The sequence below is a fragment of the Melospiza melodia genome, chromosome 1 (assembly GCF_035770615.1).
Source record: "Melospiza melodia melodia isolate bMelMel2 chromosome 1, bMelMel2.pri, whole genome shotgun sequence".
NCBI classification, from domain to species: Eukaryota; Metazoa; Chordata; class Aves; order Passeriformes; family Passerellidae; genus Melospiza; species Melospiza melodia.
Genome location: NC_086194.1, coordinates 171,852,861 through 171,874,157, shown reverse-complemented (window position 1 = coordinate 171,874,157; position 21,297 = coordinate 171,852,861). Strand labels below are relative to the sequence as shown.

The window sequence follows — 21,297 nt, the reverse complement described above, 5'->3', positions numbered from 1 at the left end:
TTCACTAATCCAGGTGCACTGGGAATATTGCAATGCTCAGCCAATGGATTTTCATTACAAACCTGGGATTCACAAATGATGGGAGAATTTTGGTGCCTCCATGTGTTACAGCCCTTCTCCTTCTACATAAAAGAATTTACAGCTCCATTTTGTCAGCCCAAATGTGTGTTTAGGCAGTGTTCTCAAACAGTGGCTCCCCCATCATGCCCAATAAAATTTAAAACATAAAAATACACCGTTATTTCTGTGATATGCTCTCTGCAGCCAGAACACAGCAATGTTCTCTGAAAATTCAGGAGAAAAGGGGTTATTTTCTGCTTCCTTGTCCTCGCCATTCACAAGGCAAGAGTGAAGGTTGACGGCTGTGCCACTTCCAGCCCTGTTTCATCTCCATGTGCAGAGAGAGATGCAATTTTCTTACCTGCACAGCAAAGTGCTGAATTCCTTAATCTGTTTGTCCTTTCTGCGGCAGCACCTCCGCTCGGTAAATAACCCGGAGATGGGAGCAATCAGAGTAGTGAGGCAAAGCAAAGTTATTATGAACTTGTTGAAATGTATGAGGTATGTAAAATGTGAGACGGAGAGGAAAAGAGGAAAAAAAGAACGTCCCAGGGGCACATTTCATTGCTCAGGAGGCATCAGGTTGAATAAGTTACAAATAAGCTGTCATCTTAAAAGGTGCCAGACACTGACGCAAGCGGAAAGTTAAAACAGCATCTCTTTGAGTATTGCAGGCAGCAGCTTTGGTGTTTTAGTGCAGTCCTCAAAATTGAATTGTGCATTGGGCATGGTGCATTGACAGTGATTTTGCTGCTAGACAGCTTGTATTTTTCTTTTCTTTGGGTTTTTTTAGCTTTGGATGGTCTCTGTTCTGACTATACTGAGGATACTGGCCGGAATAAATGTCCAGAATGTTGTTGCTGGTAGGTTTGTGGCCTAGGAAGCTCAGCTTAACTTGTGGTGACCATCCCACTGTTTGCGCACAAGAAAATGTGGATTTATTCCAAGCTTTGAAAAGATTGAATGGAGCCTAAATCTGAGAGCTTAAATTTATGAAGATGCTTGTCTCTTCTGTCTTGTTTACGTGGCTTTCCTAATTCCTGGAAAGCCACTCCTACAGGTTGCAGGAGTATCAGTGGCTCCATCCCTTGAAGTGTTCAAGGGATTGGATGTGGCTTGGAGCAGCATGGGATAGTAGAAAATGTCTTTGCCCATGGCAGGGGTTGGAACTGGATGATCTTTCAGGTCTTTTCCAAACCAAACCATTCTCTGAATCTTTTATTCTCTGATTCTAACTTGAACCCTGTTTTAATATCTTTCCCTACACAGCCATTTTTCCAAATTTCCAGTCTTCACAAAAAGTTCCTCCCAAGTTTGCTGGCAAATACAGACAGAGACATAAATCATATTTCATCTAAAGATTTTAAATGCTGTCCTCTCAGCTCCCTTCAGGATTTGGCCAAGGGGTGAACTTTTATCTTGGTTCTCTCAGGAGCACAGAGCTCAATCCGTTATGCTCTAATCCTTAACACCAGAGAGTTTGCCTGTGCAAGAGAACCCTTGCTCAAGTTTGGAACAAGTTTTGCAGCCTGAATTTGGATGTAGAGGGACTGTGGCATTCATGGAACCAAGGTTCTCTTCACTGAATGAGAATTACTGAACCCCAGAATGGGAAAAATGGAAGAGATGGGTTTTTTTCCACATCTATAATGTGTGACCAGAAGGTTGAGGGACCCCATCTGGAAAAGTCTCCCTCTCTGAGGATCCTGACATAAGAAGGATGTGGAGCTGCTGGAGTGAGTCCAGAAGAGGCCATGGAGATGCTCCAAGGGATGGAGCCCCTCTGCTCTGAAGCCAGGCTGGGAGAGCTGGGAATGTCCAGCCTGGAGAAGAGAAGGCTCCAGGGAGACCTCAGAGCCCCTTCCAGTGCCTAAAAGGGCTCCAGGAGAGCTGGAGAGGGACTTGGAACAAGGGATAGAGGGACAGGACAAGGGGAATGGTCTTAAATTCACAGAAGGTGGGGTTAGATGGGATATTGGGAAGAAATTCTTGGCTGTGAGGGTGGTGAGGTCCTGTCCCAGGTTGCCCAGAGAAGCTGTGGCTGCTTCATCCCTGGAAGTGTCCAAGACCAGGTTGGACAGGACTTGGAGCAATCTGGGACAGTGGAAGATGTCCCTGCCCATGGCAGGGAGTTGAAATTCTATGATCCTACAGGCCCCTTCCAGTCCAAACAACTCCATGATTCTGTGACTGTGGAAGGTACCACAAGAAGCTGCAAGAGTTCTCTCCAGAAGTTGTGAAGAAATTTCCTAATGCTGAGATGAGTCAAATAGTGATACAGATTTCCCAGGAATTTCAGCCTCTTTGAATAGAATTCTTAAAATAATCTTAGACTGATTTTTCCAGGAATGAGGAAAGCCATGTAAACAAGACAGAAGAGACAAGTACCTCCATAAATTTAGGCCCTCACATTTAGGCTCCATTCAGACGTGAATTGCTTTGGAAAATAGTCACATCTCACTTGTTATTTATTAAGGCTGAACTAAGAGACCAGATCAGTATCAAATAAAACCCTCAAGGTGAAGTTAAATGTTCCAGGCACCACTGAGTACAAAAAGATTATTTTTCCATTGTTTCGTAGTTCACAAATTTGATTTCTTGAGCTGCAGCACAGAGCAGAATTTTCCCTTTTTGGCTACAAAATCCTCTTACCCAAGTTAGGGAAAGGAAAGAAAAAAAATTTTCTTCCCCCCAAACCCTGCTCTCAGGCTCATGAAGACCAATCTGGGCAGCCCTCAGGAATCTGCTTTCCATTTCTGCAGTGGGTACCTATTCCTAGCTACTTTCACATGAGTTTTTATATGAAAACAGCACCTTTCTCATCGCCTCAGCTGAGACTCTGACATTCCCCACTTTCCCTGTGAGCCGTGGATGTGTTTTCCCCCTGGTGTGGTGCAGGGATGGCTCGTGCTCTACATAGCAGGGAGGCAGAAATAGAGGTCTGCACACGCCTGTAAATCCCCTTTTAGAAGGCAGAAAATCCCAGTTCCTCCAGCACCTCCAAGTCCACTCCATAAATCTCAAGTGGGAATTTTGTCTCGGCAGGGCACAACTTTGGAAATTATGCACATATTTAGGAACTTTGCTGGAAAAGTGGGGCAACCCAGTGTTATTTAAAAATGATGTCTTCATAACTCGTTGACTTGCTATGATATTTTTCTGCAGCTTTAACACTGGCTGACCAATTTATAAAGGATTGTGTGTGGAATACTGAAATGAATTTCTAACCACTCTGAATATTGATGTTCCACGGAGAAATAGGCTTCCAAATACTTTCTGGAAGTGGGAAACTTTATCAGGGCATTTATAAAAGTATCATGAAGTCCCTTCAGAGCCTGCATCTTTATTTCTGATAAACACATTTTCCAACCCAGAAATGATCCCCCCTTAATAGGAGACCTTGTGGAAAATGGATTTATTATTTTCCTTGTGGTCTGCAGCAGAAAGAAAGCCCAGTAGCCTATTTTGCATGAAGTCTGATCAAACATTGTTTTCCTCTGGCAGACTGGAAAGTTGATAATGCTTTCACTAGAAGGGAATGTTTCACTTCAGTGCCCAGATTTTGATTTATGTTCAAAAGTACTTCTGATGGAATAAATGTCATTTCCAATCAGAAAATCAAAATATTTTTTAAATGAGAGGCTGCATCTCCTACACATTTTCTGCTTCCTGCTGTTTTTTGTTTGTCTGTCTGAGAACGACTAATTTGTGAAACTAAGACAAACTCTGGAATAGTTTTGAATTTACAAAACAGGCATTTTTCATCTGTTTTTAACATGAGAATTTTAGGTTTAATGGAAACTTCTAGTGGCAAGAGTGACTCAGGGCTAACCAAATGTTCCTCAGAGCTGTGACCTCACATTAATCTGTCTGGCACATAATGTTGGGAATTTCAGAGCTACTATAGCATCAATTTAAAAACCCATAACACTCTTAATTACCATTTAAATATGACTTAGTTAAATTTCTTACCATGTCAAATTGTAATGAGAGATGAAAATCTTCAATCAAAGCTCTGTTTTTAGTAAATTCCAGAAGGTCTCTGATTTCTACACAAGAACTCTGATTGAATGTGGCCTTCTCTCTCTGTGTCAAATGAGATGAAGCCACAAAAAAGGAGCATTTGGAGTTGCTTCTAAATGCAAATTATCCCCAATTCCAGCTTTAATAATGATCCTGTAATCCAAATTAGTGGCTGATTGAATTAAACAGAATGGACTCAAATCCACCACCCCTTTCCCAAACCAGCCCTACAAAAAACAGTCTTCAAGTTGGCTTTGAAATCCTCGGAATTCTTCCTTTTTAAACCCCTGGAATGTGACCCTTAGAGAAATAATTGCTATTTGCTGGCTTTTTCTTCTATTTCTGGTAATCGCTATTTTGTTTGTACTGTGTCCTCTGGACGAGGGGACTTCTCCAGAGACACATTTCTCCATGTGTGTTCAGAGGAACATTTCTCCATGATTTTGGTGTCATGAGATGTGCCTGGAATTTTCCAGGTGTGTTTATAGGGAAGGAAGGCAGTTATTTATCATAGAATAGAATCAGGGAATGGTTTCAGTTGGAAGGCACCTTCAAGGCCATCTCATTCCAACCAGGTTGCTCCAAGCCCCATCCAAATTGGCCTTGGATGCTTTCAGGGAAAAGGGAAATCAAAGTTTCACTGAGCAACCTGTGCCAGGGCCTCACCACCCTCTGAGTACAGAACTTCCACTTAAAATCTGATTTAAATCTCTCCTCTTCTGGTTTGCTGGCACCTGCCTGGATGGAGCTGAGCCTCCTGATATAGTGGGGTGAAGGTGTCTTTCTGTTATTTCTAGAAAAATTTGGAGTTGGGCACCCAAATCGTTGATAAGAATTTATCCATTGTGCATGGGCTAAGGCATGCCACATCTCCTTGTGCCTGAGGATTCCCACCAACTCCATACTTGGGTGGTCCTTGGGATGGGACAGGGAGTTCCATAAGGAAAGAAAAACAACTAGGAGAAGTCAGGACCTGGGTTGTGTAGACAGATCATAAAGATCTAAGAACAAAAGCAGAAATGTGATTCAAGGTACCATCAACAAAGATATCTTATTATTCTTATTATTATTTTATTATTTATTAATTTTATATTTTTATATTTTGTTGATTTTTATTAAAAATAACATTTATTATTATAATTGTTTTTATTGTTGTTGTTGTTTCTATTAGTTATATTATGATCCATAAATTCAGAAAGTTTCTTATTCAATAATGAACTCATTTTCAGGGATTTTATTATCTATTATTTTGTTTTGGAGCTGTGTTTCCAATACAGTGTCTGGGCTGGATTGTGGTAGATAAGAGAAATGAAGATGTTCATGGGCAAAGGACCACATCAGGAATTTCACATCCTTAATTTTGCTATCAAACCCATCAGAATGATGGGACATTGCAGACTTTACCTTCTGCGCAGGAGTTTTAAGCAGTTTGGACCTGTGGGAGTTTGTGACATCCATCTGGAAGTTTTTTAGGCCAGGCAAGGTTTAACCCCCCTTAGATTGCAGCAACCAAAAAATGTTAACAGCAAAAATGTCTGGTCCTGTGAAAGAAATGGGGACTGGGGGCATTTTTCTTTCTCTAGGCAGGACCTTGGCTAGGCTGATTTCTTAGCAATCTAATGCAATTCAGGATGGAATGTGTGGAGGAATTTTGCTTGGGATCTACCTCATCTCATTTCAGAGAACTCCATCCCAGCTGGTCACATTCAGACTCCCTTATAACAAAATCATGGAACGGTTTGGGTTGGAAATGAACTTTAAATGAACTTTTGGTCCTCTAGTCCAACCTCCTGCAATGAGCAGGGACATCTTCAACCAGATCCTGTTGCTCAGAGCCCCATCCAACCTGACCTTGAATGTTTCCTGGGATAGAAATTTCTCTGGATAACCTCATCTGGTCTTATAACCACTCCCACCACAAAATATTTCCTCCTTAAAGCCAGTCTGAATCTCCCCTATTTCAGTTTAAAACCATCACCCCTTGTCCTATCCCTACACACCCTATGAAAAACTCTGTTTCCATATTTCTTATAGACTCCCTTTAAGTATTGAAATGCTTTAATAAGTTTTTTCCTGGATCCTTCTATTCTCCATGATAAATAACCCCAACTCTTTCAGATTTTCCTCACAGGAGCAATGCTCCCTCCCTCTGAAGGAATCAGATGAGTGAAACTTTTAGGATTCCTCCAGCATTAGAACCTTTTCCGATGCACATATGGGAAAGGTTCAGGCTGTTTGCGTGCTGGGAATCACAGGATTATCAGGTTGGAAAAGACCTTGAAGACCCTCGAGCCCAAACTCTGACTGACCCCCACCCTGTCACCCAGCACATGGTGCCACATCCAGGATCTTCTTGAACACCTCCTGAGATTGTGACTCCTCCACATCCTGACCCTGCAATGTTCTTGCCCCAGAACGAGCTGGGAAAAAAAAAAACCCAAAAAAACATTTAGGTGTGAACTGCTCACCTTGCTCTAAATTCTCACCCAACTCTGAGTTTTACAGGCTCAACTCTTCTTTCTTGTCCTGAAATCCTGGGTGCCATCAGGTAGTGGCAGTGGCGGTGTCTGCCAGACTTGCTGGGGCTGCAGAGGGACACATTTGTCACTCGCCCAGCAGGAAGGTGGCCCTCAAAAAACTAAGCTTTTTGCCATGACCTACAATTGCCAACACCCACCCACCCCACGTGTGGGCTGTGTCTCCTCCTGGGGGAAGCCCAGGAGCTGCGTGGGGGTTTTATCCCCATTTGTTTTCACGCTGTCAGTGAGAGAAGGAGACATCCTGGTGTGTCCTGCGTGACAGAATCCTGCCAGCAACAGAGACTCCCACTGCTGCTGGAGAAAATATAATTTATTGGCAAGGCTGGCCACAGTTTTACAGATATTTGTGCTGTTTCGTGGAAAGAATAATTTTATTTTAAGAACGTATATCTGCCTCTAAGCCTGGGTATCTATAGCCCTCTCTACATACAATACTTGGCTGGCATTTCTCAAAGTCAGCCATTTAATTGACAGAAGTTTGGGCTTTTTTTAATCCCTATGTGTTATCAGTTACCAGCCTGTACCCTTCCATCTTAGGGACTAAAGATGAAACTCCAGGCCCCTTCTCAGAGTTTTAATCATCAGGAGATTGGATTCCACATGCCTGGAAGTTCTCAAGGCCAGGCTGGAACAGGGTTTGGAGCAAGCTGGTTTGGTGGAAGATGTCCCTGCCCTTGGAAAGAGGATTGGAATGAGAGGATCTTTCAAGTCTTTTCCCTTCCAAACCATCCTGAGCCCTTTGCTGTTTTTTTGTTTTGCTGGAAGCAAGTGAGCGGATTCTCACTGCCCACATGACCCAGAAGGAAAGAACAATATCCCAGAATCCACAATATCCTCCCTAGGTGTGGTGGGTCATACCCAGAACTCCAAAAACACCACCATGGTCAGGGTGTGGCCTGGACCCCCCCCCAAAAATGGTTCAGGTTTCACTTTTAGGCTTCACCATCCATGGGAGATGCCAACAGCTGCTGTCCACATTCCCTGTCCTAATAGACACAACTCCCTGCCACCCACTTCTGCTTGCATTAGGAAGGTGGGAAAATTATGGCCTTTCTGCTTCCTGGAGAGATTCCGGGAAAAAAAGAAGAAAGGTTGGTTAAAAATAGCCATGCTATAGATTTACAGGCAGAACTCTGCAATTAGTTGGGGTCTGTTACTCAAGGCTGTGAGAACAGCGTGAAATGCAGCAGATGGGGGAAGACTCAGCAAACACAGAGTTTGTTGTCTTCAAAACTTTCCAAAAACATCTTTTTTTTCCTTTTTTTTCCCCTTTTCCCTCCGGCTGTTGCTTGATGATCATAGTTATATGTTTGGAATAAATCTAAAGCCTGGTAAATGCACAGTTTATCAGCTGTTGGGAGTTTTTAGAGGTGGTTTATCTTCCCTCTCCCTTGTCAACCATCAGGAGAAGCTTTATTTGGATTATCACTGAATTTCACCCTTAATTTGGGGCAAAAAAAATGCTAAAGGAGGGTAAATTAGATTGGATTAAATATTAGGGAGGCCCTGGTATGGAATTCCCAGAGAAGCTGTGGCTGCCCCATCCCTGGAAGTGTTCCAGGCCAGGCTGGATGGAGCTTGGAGCAACCTGGGATAGTGGAAGGCCTCTGCCCATGCCAGAGGAGTTGGAACTGGATGATCTTCCAGATCCCTTCCAAACTAAACCATTTGATGATTATCCAATTACATTAAAGTCCTTTACTAAGAGAAATATAGGGTTTGGTGCTGAAATAATTTAAAAATTCACTGAAGGTCAAACATTTTTTCCCCCACAATTTCCCATATATTAACTAAAAAAGAACCCCTTTGCTTCATAACTTTGTATTTAGATTTGTCTTCCTTTAAGTGGGAACCCTCAGTTCAATAATTTTCCATTTTTTAGGGAAGGGCTGAAGCTTTGAAATGCTAAGAAATACAGAACCCCACCCTTTTCCATCAGCTGTAGGACATTTCAATGGGAGTAGCTCTCAGCCAGAGACAGAGGGATTAAAGAAAGCATAAAACAATCCAGGTAGCAATTGTGATGGACAAACATTATTCACAGATTTAATTATTCCAGATTTAATTATTCCCATTTGCATAATCATCCTCAGGGACACAGGTCTGTGGCTAAATCCCTGGAATCACACAGCTCTTGGGTTGTTCATCGATCCTGAAGGAATTTTTTCACAGGGAAAAGCTGCTGATGTGGCAAGGGGAGGTCTGACCATCCTCCCAAAAAACTCAGCTCTGATTTTCACCCATCCCCAAAAAAGATTCGGCACCACAGAATTCCCAGAGCCGCAAGGAGACTGATGGAGACTTCACTCCCAATTTCACCCCTCCTAAACCGTGCTGGGATAAAATACCCTTTAAATGTCAGATGAGCAGGAACTTTACCTGGACAAAGATTATTCAAAGATTTAATTATTCCCATTTGCATAATCATTCTCAGGGACACAGGTCTGTGGCTAAATCCCTGGAATCACGCAGCTCTTGCGTTGTTCATTGATCCTGAAGGAATTTTTTCACAGGGAAAAGCTGCTGATATGGCAGGAGGAGGTCTGACCACCCTCCCAAAAATCTCCGTTCCCCAAAAGAGATTCGACATCACAGAATTCCCAGAGCAAGGAGACCGATGGAGGCTTCACCCCTCCAAAACCATGCTGGGGTGAAGTACCCTTTAAATGTCAGATGAGCAGGAGCTGGCAGATGGCTTTACCTGCCTCCCTGGGGACATTTGTGACTCGGCAGGGTCTCCTGACTCACAGGCAGTGCCCGGGGGGCTGCATCAGCCCCCTCCTCGGCGGGGGCAGGCAGGTGGGCCAGGCAGAGCCCCAGCCCCACGGGGAGAGAGATGCTTTTAGCTCTGACTCATCCCTGGGCTGCCTTTGGAGGGAGGGAGAGGCAGCAGCTCCGCAGAGTGGGAGTTGCTCTGCTATTTTCTGTTTACCGCTTCTGCTGGCTGTCATTTCCCACCTGGGGACAATGAGTTTGAAAGCCCAGAGTGCAGCATTTTGTGGCTGGAACATTATATTTTTTTTTCTCTTCTCACGATGGAGGGTGAAAGTTTGGTGCTGGAGGGAGAACCTGGAAAATGGAGAAGGGGAAGGAAAATCTCATTTTGGGCAGGGAGGGGATATCACTGTTATTTTACAACCAGACTATCAGAGGGTTTATTGGGGCCTGTTAACTTGAGAAATATGTGGGGAAGGGGGAAAAATGAGCCTTCCCTACCCCCAAATCCTGGCTAGGTTTTTGTTCCAATGTCATTCCTGCCACACAGGACCCAGATAAGCTACCAAAAGTCCCTTTAGGTCAATATTTCTATGCCTCAGAGCTGTCAATCTTCCCATCAATCTCGGTGTCACTCGGGTCTATTTTCCGCTGGATGCATTATCCGTGGAGAATCAATTGCACGGCTTGGGGCTGGGTTATTGATGCCATTATCTTGTTTATGGCTTGTGGATGTTTCTGGATTTAAAGCAGTGCCCTTCTAACACCCAAATCAAAGAAAAGTCCAATTATTCCCATATTTCAGATGTCAATATGGAGATGGATCCACTCAGGGTTTTTGCCCCACTAGGCTTGTGTTGTTTACAGGGGTTGATCCTGTTCTGTGCTCTCTGAGAATGGTATAAAACGGTTTTGCTTGGAAGGGACCTTAATGATTAACCTGTTTAACTCTCCTGCCATGGGCAGGGACACCTTCCACTATCCCAGGTTGCTCCAAGCTCTGTCCAACCTGGCCTTGGACACTTCCAGGGATGGAGCATCCACAGCAGCAGCCTGTGCCAGGGCATCACCACCTTCATAGGGAAGAATTTCTTTGTAATATCCCATCTAAATCTACTCTCTCTCATCTTAAAGACCCCCCCCCCCCATCTTGTCCTGTCACTGTTTGCCATTGGAAAAAGCTCCTTTCCAGCTTTCCTGTATCCCCTTTTAGGCACTGGAAGGCCACAGTAGAGTCTCCAGGATAACTGGTGAGCAAATTCTGAAAGGTCTTCTCAGACAGGCTGAGGACTTGAACCTCATCTCTTATCTAATTCCAAAAGCAAAATCCAATTTATATCCTCACATGTCTCCAGCAGCAAATTTTACAGGAGTAGGTTGGCTTAGCCAGGAGAGATTTTCAGACCTGGATCCCAAACGGAGACCTCCCAACAGCCTGGTGTGACCTGCCTGACTCCCAACGGCCTGGTGTGACCTGCCTGACTTCCAAACTAGCCAAGAGAGATTATCAGGCCTGGATCCTAAATGGAGACCTCCCAACAGCCTGGTGTGACCTGCCTGACTCCCTTTCCAGCTTTCCTGTATCCCCTTTTAAGGACTGGAAGGCCACAGTAGAGTCTTCAGGATATCTGGTCAGCAAATTCTGAATGTTCTTCTCAGACAGGCTGAGGACTTGAACCTCATCTCTTGTCTAATTCCAAGAGCAAGATCCAATTTATATCCTCACATGTCTCCAGCAGCAAATTGTATAGGAGTAGGTTGGCTTAGCCAGGAGAGATTTTCAGGCCTGGATCCCAAACGGAGACCTCCCAACAGCCTGGTGTGACCTGCCTGACTCCCAACGGCCTGGTGTGACCTGCCTGACTTCCAAACTAGCCAAGAGAGATTATCAGGCCTGGATCCTAAATGGAGACCTCCCAACAGCCTGGTGTGACCTGCCTGACTCCCTTTCCAGCTTTCCTGTATCCCCTTTTAAGGACTGGAAGGCCACAGTAGAGTCTTCAGGATATCTGGTCAGCAAATTCTGAATGTTCTTCTCAGACAGGCTGAGGACTTGAACCTCATCTCTTGTCTAATTCCAAGAGCAAGATCCAATTTATATCCTCACATGTCTCCAGCAGCAAATTTTACAGGAGTAGGTTGGCTTAGCCAGGAGAGATTTTCAGACCTGGATCCCAAATGGAGACCTCCCAACAGCCTGCTGTGACCTGCCTGACTTCCAAACAGATTTGGAGGCTCATGCTTCCCCTTTCCCAATGAGTCCTATGGAGCACCTCCAGCTGGCACTCACAGTCTCAGATCTTGGCAGGGAATGTCTGTCTACCCAGGAAAGCTCATTGTGCATGGCTGGAGCTGCCAAATTCACAGCTGGAGCAGCCAAATTCACAGTTCATGCTTAGCCATAGTGCAGTAGTGGAATTTTGGAGGAGAAACCATGGGAAGCTGCAGCACAAACCCTGTATCTGAAAGGGTTGAGTACCTGGAGGAGTTCCCCGAGGTTGGAAAAGCAATTCCCAGTGCTGACACAGAACTGCACACCAGGATTGGGTCAGAGCTGTGATTTCCATGAAAACAGAACCTCCCATCCTCCACACATTTCACTGCCATAATCCTTTTCCATCTCTCACACCCAGGTTTTTCTCCCTGTTAGAGAAAACCTGTTTTTTTACAGACAATTAATGAAGCTGAATCATTCACCCAGGCTTAAGACTGTGTAAAGATTTGGATCCCATTCTTGAAGCAGACACATCTAATGGGAGAAGAGATTCTTGAGTGCTGCATCCAGCTCTGGGTTCCAGCACAGGAAGGATGTGGAGCTGCTGGAGGAAGTCCAGAAGAGGCACCAGGATGATCAGAGGGATGGAGCAGCTCTGCTGTGAGGGAAGGCTGGGGGAATTGTGATTGTTTGGCTTGGAAAAAAAGGCTTAGGGTGACTTAACTGTGGCCTTCCAGTACCTGAAGAAGCTGACAAGGCTTCCAACTGAGAGTAGGTTTGGATTAGATATTAGGAAGAAATTCTTCCCTGTAAGGGTGGAGAGGCCCTGGCACAGATTGCCCAGAGAAGCTGTGGCTGCTCCATCCCTGGAAGTGTCCAAGGCCAGGTTGGACAGGGCTTGGATCAACCTGGGATAGTGGAAGGTGTCCCTGCCCATGGCAGGGGGGTGGGAACAAGATGATCATTAAGGTCCTTTCCAACCCAAACCGTTCCATGTTTGTTTCTGATGTTTGATGCTTCTTGCATTGGAATGAAGCATGTGGGTGAACTGATGACCTTCAACTGCAGGAGGTTGCTCTGGAGGGAGCTAAAGATGCTCCAGATTTTTCCTCCATCTCCACATGCTCTGGAGCCTTGCAGGATCCTGGTGTAAACTTAGAAAAACTTTTTGTTTCTCTGCTTTCCTTCTGAGCTGAGGGAAACCAGGGGGTGCCACCTCTTGTAGGCGTCCTTTGCCTACATTGCCAGATTTATCCTGACTCTGCACACAGATTTTGGAGTGCTTTGGATGAGGACCCTCACCAGGTTCCCTCTGAAACCACTGGCACAAGGAATGCTTGGGAATGCTCAAGAAATGGAGCTGGATTCCCAAGAGGCAGCACAACCAAAAACCACACTCTTTGTTCTTTGCAGTTTTGGGGACTTGGATTTTATAAGTCAAGTTGTTAAACAACAACATTCAGAACATTTAGATGGGAAAATTTCTCTTATTTTTTGATCTCAAATAATTTACATTTAAGCACGAATTTACCCACCAATCATTTCTAAATGGATTTCTTTTTAAGACAATTTAAGACAGGGAAAATTAGGTGTTATTGGATGCATACTGGGGAGCACAAGCCTTATTTATTGGAGAGGCAGCAATGAACTGCATATGTTACATAATTATATAGAAGATAGCAGAATTGCAGTGTTCCGAAACAAAAAAGTGCCAGCATTTGGAAAGAAGAGGGATGATTTGAGGTAATTTATGTAGTTTAGAGTGATTTAAGTGTAGTTAAACAATTGCACATTTTGGTGCAATGTCTGACATAATAGTCCAGGAGACCTGAAAGGTTTTCAAGTCTGTTTTCCATGTCAGCTTCCCAGTGGATGCTCCACAGGGAAAATTCTTATTTGTGGGGAGAGGCTGCTCCTGGCCTCGTTTTCCTGAGATTTGTTCTCTCTTGCTTTGTTGTGTGCTGAGTCACACCATTCCAACACTGGAATGTGCTGCCCAGAGAAGCTGTGGCTGCCCCATCCCTGGAAATGTCCAAGGCCAGGTTGGATGGGGTTTGGATCAACCTGGGACAGTGCCCCTGACAGGGAGTGAAATGAGGTGATCTTTAAGGTCCCTTCCAACCCAAACCATTCCAGGGCTCTTCTTGAAGGAGTGTTTGTCGGGATCTTTAGCTTGTGAGAGTGACCCTGAGAAATGTTAGAAATTCTCTTTTGTCAGCTCGGCGCTTGAAAAAGGAGTCAGGGCTCTTCATTTCTCAGTCTCAAGGTTGTTTATTGTGTCTTATCTATAAAATTCTTTCTCCTGTCCTGCCGAGGTCCGCTCAGCAAGACAGTCAGAAGCATTCTGCCTGCCCCTGGGGTGGTGTTATGTCTTTATACCAAAAACTACATACACAATGTTTACAATTACTTTCCAATACCTATCACCTATGTTAGACAGCGAGCTTCTACTCTAAACCAATCTAAAAGTGCCAACACCACAGCAGAAGATGAAGGCCAAGAAGAAGAAGGAGAAAGGCTGGACATGCCCAGATCCCTCCACCTTGCCCTCCTGAATCTTTATTCTAAAAACTCCAAAATCTACTTTTTCACCTTGTGATAAATTCACTATCATTCTGCTTAATTTGTCATGGCTTGCAGATCATCTAAGGTTGGTAACTTGCTCCATGGGTCATAATCAAAACACAGGCATTTTTGGGCTCTGTGCCAGGGTCTCTAAGACCCCTGGCAGGGGTCTTGGCTGCTCAGGACAGCCAGAGGGGTGTCCTGAGTCCTAACAAGTGTTGGGCAAACTGGTTTGAAGGGTGAAAGTTTGAAATCTGATTGTGTTCCAAGAGGTCTTGGGAATGCCTAAGCCCTAGCTGGGCTGAAGTAGCTCAGCTGGGAGAGCGTTAGACTGAAGATCTAAAGGTCCCTGGTTCAATCCCGGGCTTCAGCAGACTTTTCCTGCACTTTTGGGTGCCCAGGCCTGGGCTCTGCACTGCAGGAGAGACCTGGACACCCAGGACAGAGCCCAGCCCAGGGCCAGCAGCGCTGGGAGCCACTGGAGGGCACAGGAGCATCTCAGCTGTGGGGAAAGGAGGAGAAACTGGGCCCAGCGGCCTTGAGAGAGTGTGGAGCTCCCCTGCTCTGGCATGATCCCATCTGGAGGTGGTGCTGGGCAAGGGGCTGCTGTAGGTTCTGCTTGAGCAGGGCTTTGGAGCAGGGACCTCATGGAGGAATTTTGGGAATATTTTGGATCAGGACTTCCAGAATTTGCGAATTCTTGGTTTGGGGAATTTTGGGAATATTTTGGATAGGGAATTCTTGGATTTGGGGACTCCTGGGAATATTTGGGATCCTAATTTTTGGGATTGGGGAATTCCAGGATTTGGGAATTTTGGGAATTTTTGGGCTGGGGAATTCCGGGATCGGGGAATTTTGGGATTCAGAAATTCCAGGATTGGGAATTTTGGGGATATTTAGGATCAGCAATTCCAGAATTTGGGAATTCCAGGATTTTGGAATTTTGGGGAATATTTGGGATGGGAAATTCTGGGATATGAGAATTCCAGGAATATTTGGGAATTTAGGGATTGGAAAATTTTGGGATTTGGGAATTCCTGTGAATCTTTGGGATACGGATTTCTAGGATTTGGGAATTCTGGGATTTGGGAATATTTGGACCTCAACTAGTCTGAGCCTGTGGAAGAGGGACAGGGTTTTACAATTCAAGTATTTTACCAAAAATTGTGATATAAAGAGATTTTTGTTCCTTCCACTGCCTGTTCCCAGTCCTGTGGCATGGACTGCCCTGGAAACTGGGGGTAATGTTGAGCCACTGATGTGGGAGGCTGCTTAGTCTGGAGTGAGTCCAGAGGAAACCACAAAGATTATTAGAAAGATAGAGCTCCTCTCTTATGAGGAAAGGCTGCGTTTGTTCAGCCTGGAGAAGAGAAGGCTCCAGGGAGACCTCAGAGCCCCTCCCAGTGCCTAAAGGGACTCCAGGAGAGCTGGAGAGGGATTTGGGAGAAGGGATGGAGGGAAAGGACAAGGGAGAATGGCTCAAAACTGACAGAGGGCAGCATTAGATGGGATATTGGGAAGAAATTCTTCCCTGTGAAGCTGGGAAGGCCCTGGCACAGGTTTCCCAGAGAAGCTGTGGCTACTCCATCCTTAAAAGTCTCCAAGGCCGGGTTGGACAGGGCTTGGAGCACCCTGTGATATTGGAAGGTGTCCCTGCCCCATGGTGGGAGTGTTGGAACTCAATGATCTTGAAGGACCCTTCCAACCCAAACCATTCCATGATTTTATGATCCTTTGAGGACAATCACTGGTGCCCAACCACCTGTGCCAGGCACCTTTCCGGGCTTTGAGCAACACCAGACACAGCTGCAGAGTCATCATTGCCAGCAGAGCTCAAATCCTTGCTGGAATTAATGATTTGAGTCTGCTTAATTAAAGGTTTCTCCCCTTTGCCCTAAATGTCAATCCCTTCTCCAGCCATGGAATTGCACTGGGGCTCTGTGAGCTCATTTCTTGGTATTTTGTGTCAGTGAGGCACTGAACACTGAAAGAGGGACTGGATCCTCCTCCCTTCAGTGTTGCCCTCTCCCCAGAAAAGCAGAAAGAATGCTTTGATATCACACTACATAATTTTCTTCTGATGAGCCCTTGGAAACACCTTTATCGCAGAAAAAAAAAAGAATTAAAGAAATAACTTTTGAACTTCAGAGAAAAGGAAAAGGAGAAAGCCTGGCTGAGACAGCTTAAAACACATGATTCATCAAGGGTAGAGCTGAGATGAGACCTGAGAAAGACCTGCTCTACACCCTGTAACACATCTCTGAAAAATAAAGGTGGCAGGGATGCGGTGGTGAGTGATACAGCCACGGAAAAATAGGTGTGAGTGCTGGGCAGACAACACAGTCAGGGAATACAGCAATCCCTGGAGACCAGGAGAGGCTTGGCAGCTCATTCCTGCCCACTCTCATGGTTACCCATGATTTGGAGTGGCTGCAGGGGGCTGCCAGGTGGAAACTTGTGAGATATTTGACGTATTATCCCTTCTTTTGCAGAGCCACAGTGTGGATCCAGATGGATCTGAGTGTGGGTGCTGCAATGCAGAGAACTTGTCTCATCCTTAATTTGCAAAATCTGCAGCTAGAAAACCTCCCGGAGTCCTGGTCCCTCCTGTGGCAGCCCCTCATTCCATCTCATTTCCTGCTTGGCTCTCCATCACCCCAAAATCTGGGATCATTTCCTCTCCAGACAGACTGAGCGCCAAGAAGGACAAAAACGCTTCAGGAGCTCCAGGGATTGCTGAGATTGGATTTAAGCAGGAAATAGAACAAATTTCCCAGGGCAATCTCCTGCTTGTGGCCCGGATGCCTGGGAAGAGGGAATGGATTGACGGAGGAATGGTCGTAAGGCAGCAGAAAAGAGGGACTGACGTCAGAGCTCCTCATTTCCATTTCTACGTCACCTAGCAACACTCCGTTAAGGACTGAACTTCCGAGACATGGATTCCCTGGGAATTTTCCCATTAGGTGGCACCACTGGCCTTGGGAAGGCTTTCATCTGCTCTGCCTCCATCCAGCCAGATACACCTAGACCCAAATGTACTGATCTCTCCCTCCCAAAAATTCAGAAACAGATGAAAATGGAACAGATTTGTGAAGACCTAAAAGTGCTGGAGATCCAAATGCATTGATCTCTCCTTCCCAAAAATTCAGAAACAGCTGAAGATGGATCTGATTTGTGAAGAACTAAAAGTGCTGTGGGTTATTTGTTGTAATTGATTTGGAGAAAAACTTTTCATAGGGCCCAGCCTATCTTTAATAGAGATTCTGGAAACCACCATAGAGAGACAAAACCTGGCTGCTCTTGGCATTAATTAAATGATCCTGAAGGTCCTTTCCAACCCCCCAAAAATTCCGTGACTGGGTCAATTGTAGACATTTGCCTTTTTGGACTCAGAGAAGTGTAGGTGAGATGAATCTCACCCCAGGAACCTTTTCAAAATTGCTGTGTTTTACAGAAAAAAAATGTCATGCCAGATCTTCTCTTGTGGTCTTCACTCCCTGTCACATGGATGTGCCCACCTGGCCTTCCAGGAATTTGGAAATCATCACTGCTGGTAATGCCAAACAGCTCACAGCTGCTCAGGGAAGAACAAAACATAACAATTTCAGAGAATTAGAGGCTCTGATGTTTCAAAATAGGCATTGGTCTGTTTTGATTTGCTTTCAAAGACAGAATCTTTGAAGAAAAATTAAGCCTGGAGCAAGTCCACACTCCAGACATTAAAAACTCTTCAAAGCAAACCTTCACATGTGAGTAAACACTTAGGATAGACTCCAAAATAATCAGCTAAGAAATCATCTGGCTGCGCAATTCTCACTTTCCTTCATCATCCAAGTGTGGAAAAAAATACCAAGAAGAGTGTTGTGTTCCTCAAATCTGGTCCAAGATGTACTTGTAAGATCCACAGTCACCGAGCTCAAGAAATTGCTCCTTTAAAAACCTTCTGCAGATAAAAATAACCTGCTCTGAGCACACAGTTTGGGGATGACCTTGCAGAGGATGCAGCGCAAGACTTTATCCTCATCCTGTTGCATGGACAATAGGAAAAACTTACTGGGGTCAATGCTGAGCTTCCTTCTTCTTATGGATGCTGAGGTCCTGATGGAGACGAGAGAGACACAACAAGGATGGCTCATTCCCACTTCAGGGCTGAGGCCCAATTACCCTCCTGTGGCTCCAATTAATTCCTGGACAACACTGTAGATCCCTCTCATGTCAGCAGCTCTACCAGACACAAAATGGAATTGGTTTTGGGAATTTTTCTGGGGTTATGTTGTCTGTTGGCTGTGGTCTTTGTTGGTCCTGGATTTGTTATGTTATTTTTGCACCTTTTTTTTTTTTTTTTCCAGCACTACAGAGCTTTCAAAAGCTGGATCTGGAATGTTTTAGGTCACATAGAGGAGACAATTTGTAAGTCAAGAAGCAGAAATTCTGTAGCTCATCTCTCCAAAAATTGTCCACCTGTCAAGCACAAAGATGCTGAGACCCTCAGCCATCCATGACCAGTTCCTCAGTGACCACGGGTGGGGATCACCACTGGGATCCAGTGCTGGAAGGGTTTTTGGAGAAAGAAAACCCACTTTGGGAATGATCCTGCTGCCTGGATATTTCAAAAGATTCTGTAGCCTAGTTTAGGAGCCCGAGATATCAGGAACTGTTATCTAATAAATGTCAGTGAGGAAATATCAGCTGCTGTCAAGCTGAACATTCAAACCCAGATTAAATATATTTCTGACACCTTTCACTACCAGATTTTTAACAGACATGGAAAGCTTGCTGTGCGTTCCACATATGTATTTTGGGAATACATATGTGAATTTGAAGCTGGTGAAAGATGGGAGATTGTCCTGGGAGCAAATAATTTGCAGGATAAGCTGGTGGGATGGGCAAACATCTCCCATATCACTGCATGAAGATGCCTGGCTCCCATTCCTTAAGTGGAGAGAGACAGATTGATGTGAAAAGATTAGCCAGGCTCCATGGATAATTCCAGATCCTTCCGTGGGATCTGTGAAAAGGTGTCAGGAAATTCTGTTCAATGCTACTGCTCCTGGCTGGTTCCCAAATCAGGGCTGCTGTTTAATTCCAGATTTAGCCATGTTTTATCACAGAATGCCAGAATGTTTCAGGTTGGGAAGGGCCTTAAAAATCATGTCTTTCCAATCCCTTGGCATGGACAGGGACACTTTCCACTGTCCCAGCCCCATCCAACCTGGCCTTGAAAACTTCCATGTGTCTTGAGCCATTAATTCTGATCTCAGTCTGTCTCTATCCTGTTCCCTAAAGCAATTATTGGATTCTCAAGAAAAAGTCAACCAAAGGCTGCCTGAAAAGCTTGAAAAGTTATCATATTCCAACAGGTTTTGGGAAAATCTGAGCCATGGCAGAGCTGAAGTAGCTCAGCTGAGAGAGTGTTAGACTGAAGATCTAAAGGTCCCTGGTTCAATCCTGGGCTTCAGCAAACTTTTCCTGCACTTTTCTGTGCACAGGCCTGGGCTCTGCACTACAGGAGAGGCCTGCACACCCAGGAGAGATCCATCCCAGGGCCAGGAAGGTGGTCACAGAATCATGGAATGGGTCAGGCTGGAAGGAACCACAGTTGAATCATCTGGTGCCACCTCCTTGCTCAAACAGTATCATCCCAGAGCACAGACACAGGATTGTGTCCAGAAGTTCTGGAATATCTCCAGAGAGGGAGACTCCCACCTCCTCTGATCTCTGTTCAAGGCTTGGTCATTGCACAGGGAATAAGTTCTGCCTCATGTCCAGGTGGGATCAGTTCCTGGGATCAGTTCCTGCCTGTTCCTCTTGTGCCATTGCTGGGCCCCCCAGAGCAGAGCCTGTTCCATGATCTGAGCCCTCCCTGTGGACAGGGACAGATAGGGATGAGGTCCCCTCTCAGCTGTGTCTCCTCTCAAGGCTGAACAGCCCCAGCTGAACATAATGAAAAGACTGGAGCCTCTTTCTTATCAGTAGAGGATCAGAGGGATTGGTTGCCCTGAGAAGTTGTGGAGTTTCCATTCTGAGAAATTTTAAAATGCCACCTAGCTGTGGCATTTCCCTGGGTTACTGGCTCTGTGTGGCCCTGCTGGAGCAGAGAGTTGCACTAGAAGATGTCCAGAAATCTCCTCCAACTCTTCAGCAAGTAGAGGACAAAGACAAAATTTTATGTGTAGGGCAGGGAAAAGCCAGGCCAATGTCATCCTCAGGTTTTCCCATCAGCAGTGTCCACCTGGCCAATCTGCACCATCATCCTGGCTGACCAGCCAGCCAACAAAGAGCTGGGACCAAGATTAGGGTGTCAGAAAAAACAGACCTACAAATGAATAAAACCAAATTTAAACACTCCTATCCTTAAAATATTATCAAGGTAAAGTTCTCCTCTTTTTATTTTTTTCCCTTTTTTTTTTTTTTTTTTTGGAGTCAAAATAATAACTCTAAAAGCACAAAGAGACTCCTTCAAATTGAACTCCTCACCCACTCTGAAATCCCGGTGCCTGTCATCTGCTGCAGGATCTGCAGCGTGACGTCACACCCAGAGCCCCCAAATAAACTTCCGCTCTCGTTTCAGGCACCATCTGTGTCCCATTTCTGCAGTGCCTGGCAGAGATTGCTTGCCTTCTATGGAATGTTCCTTTCCCCTTGCCTGAGCTGCAGACTTCGGAGGTGGGGAAGTCGGCGGGTGGAACGGATCCCAGCTCCGTGCACCGCGCTGGCTGTCCTTGGGTGCTGGGATGATTTTGGTGCTTGTCCTTGGTCAGATGGCCTCAAACCAGGCTCCAGGGCAACCCAAAGAAGAGGTGAAGATAACATTTGGTCATCTGGTTGCAGGAAATGGGAGAGGCTTTACGGGGGTGTTGGGTGTTGATGAGGGTGGGAGTGGTGAGGTGAGGAAGAGCCAAGTTGGGGATAATCGTGGAGGGGTCCAAATGCACTGGAACATGGAACTGCTCTGGGTCACTGAGTCACAGAACCACAGAATCACAGAACTACAGAATAACCTGGGTTGGACCCCTAAGGATCATCCAATCCAACTCCTGGCCCTGCAAAGGACACCCCAACAATCCCACCATGTGCCCAAGAGTGTTGTCCAAGCAGTCCCAGAGCTCTGTCAGGCTAGTTCTGTGAACACAAGAACCCAGGGGAGCTGTTCCAATACCCAACCACCCTCTGGGGGAA

General features: G+C 45.3%; 2 non-coding genes across 2 annotated transcripts; both read left to right on the top strand.

Moving 5' to 3' along the window:
* The first annotated feature begins 14,418 nt into the window (after window positions 1-14,418).
* Window positions 14,419-14,491, top strand: TRNAF-GAA (transfer RNA phenylalanine (anticodon GAA)). Its single transcript has one exon. It is a non-coding gene; the product is annotated as a tRNA-Phe (tRNA).
* Window positions 14,492-19,506: 5,015 nt separating this feature from the next.
* On the top strand, window positions 19,507-19,579 carry TRNAF-GAA (transfer RNA phenylalanine (anticodon GAA)). Its single transcript has one exon. It is a non-coding gene; the product is annotated as a tRNA-Phe (tRNA).
* The last annotated feature ends 1,718 nt before the right edge of the window (window positions 19,580-21,297 follow it).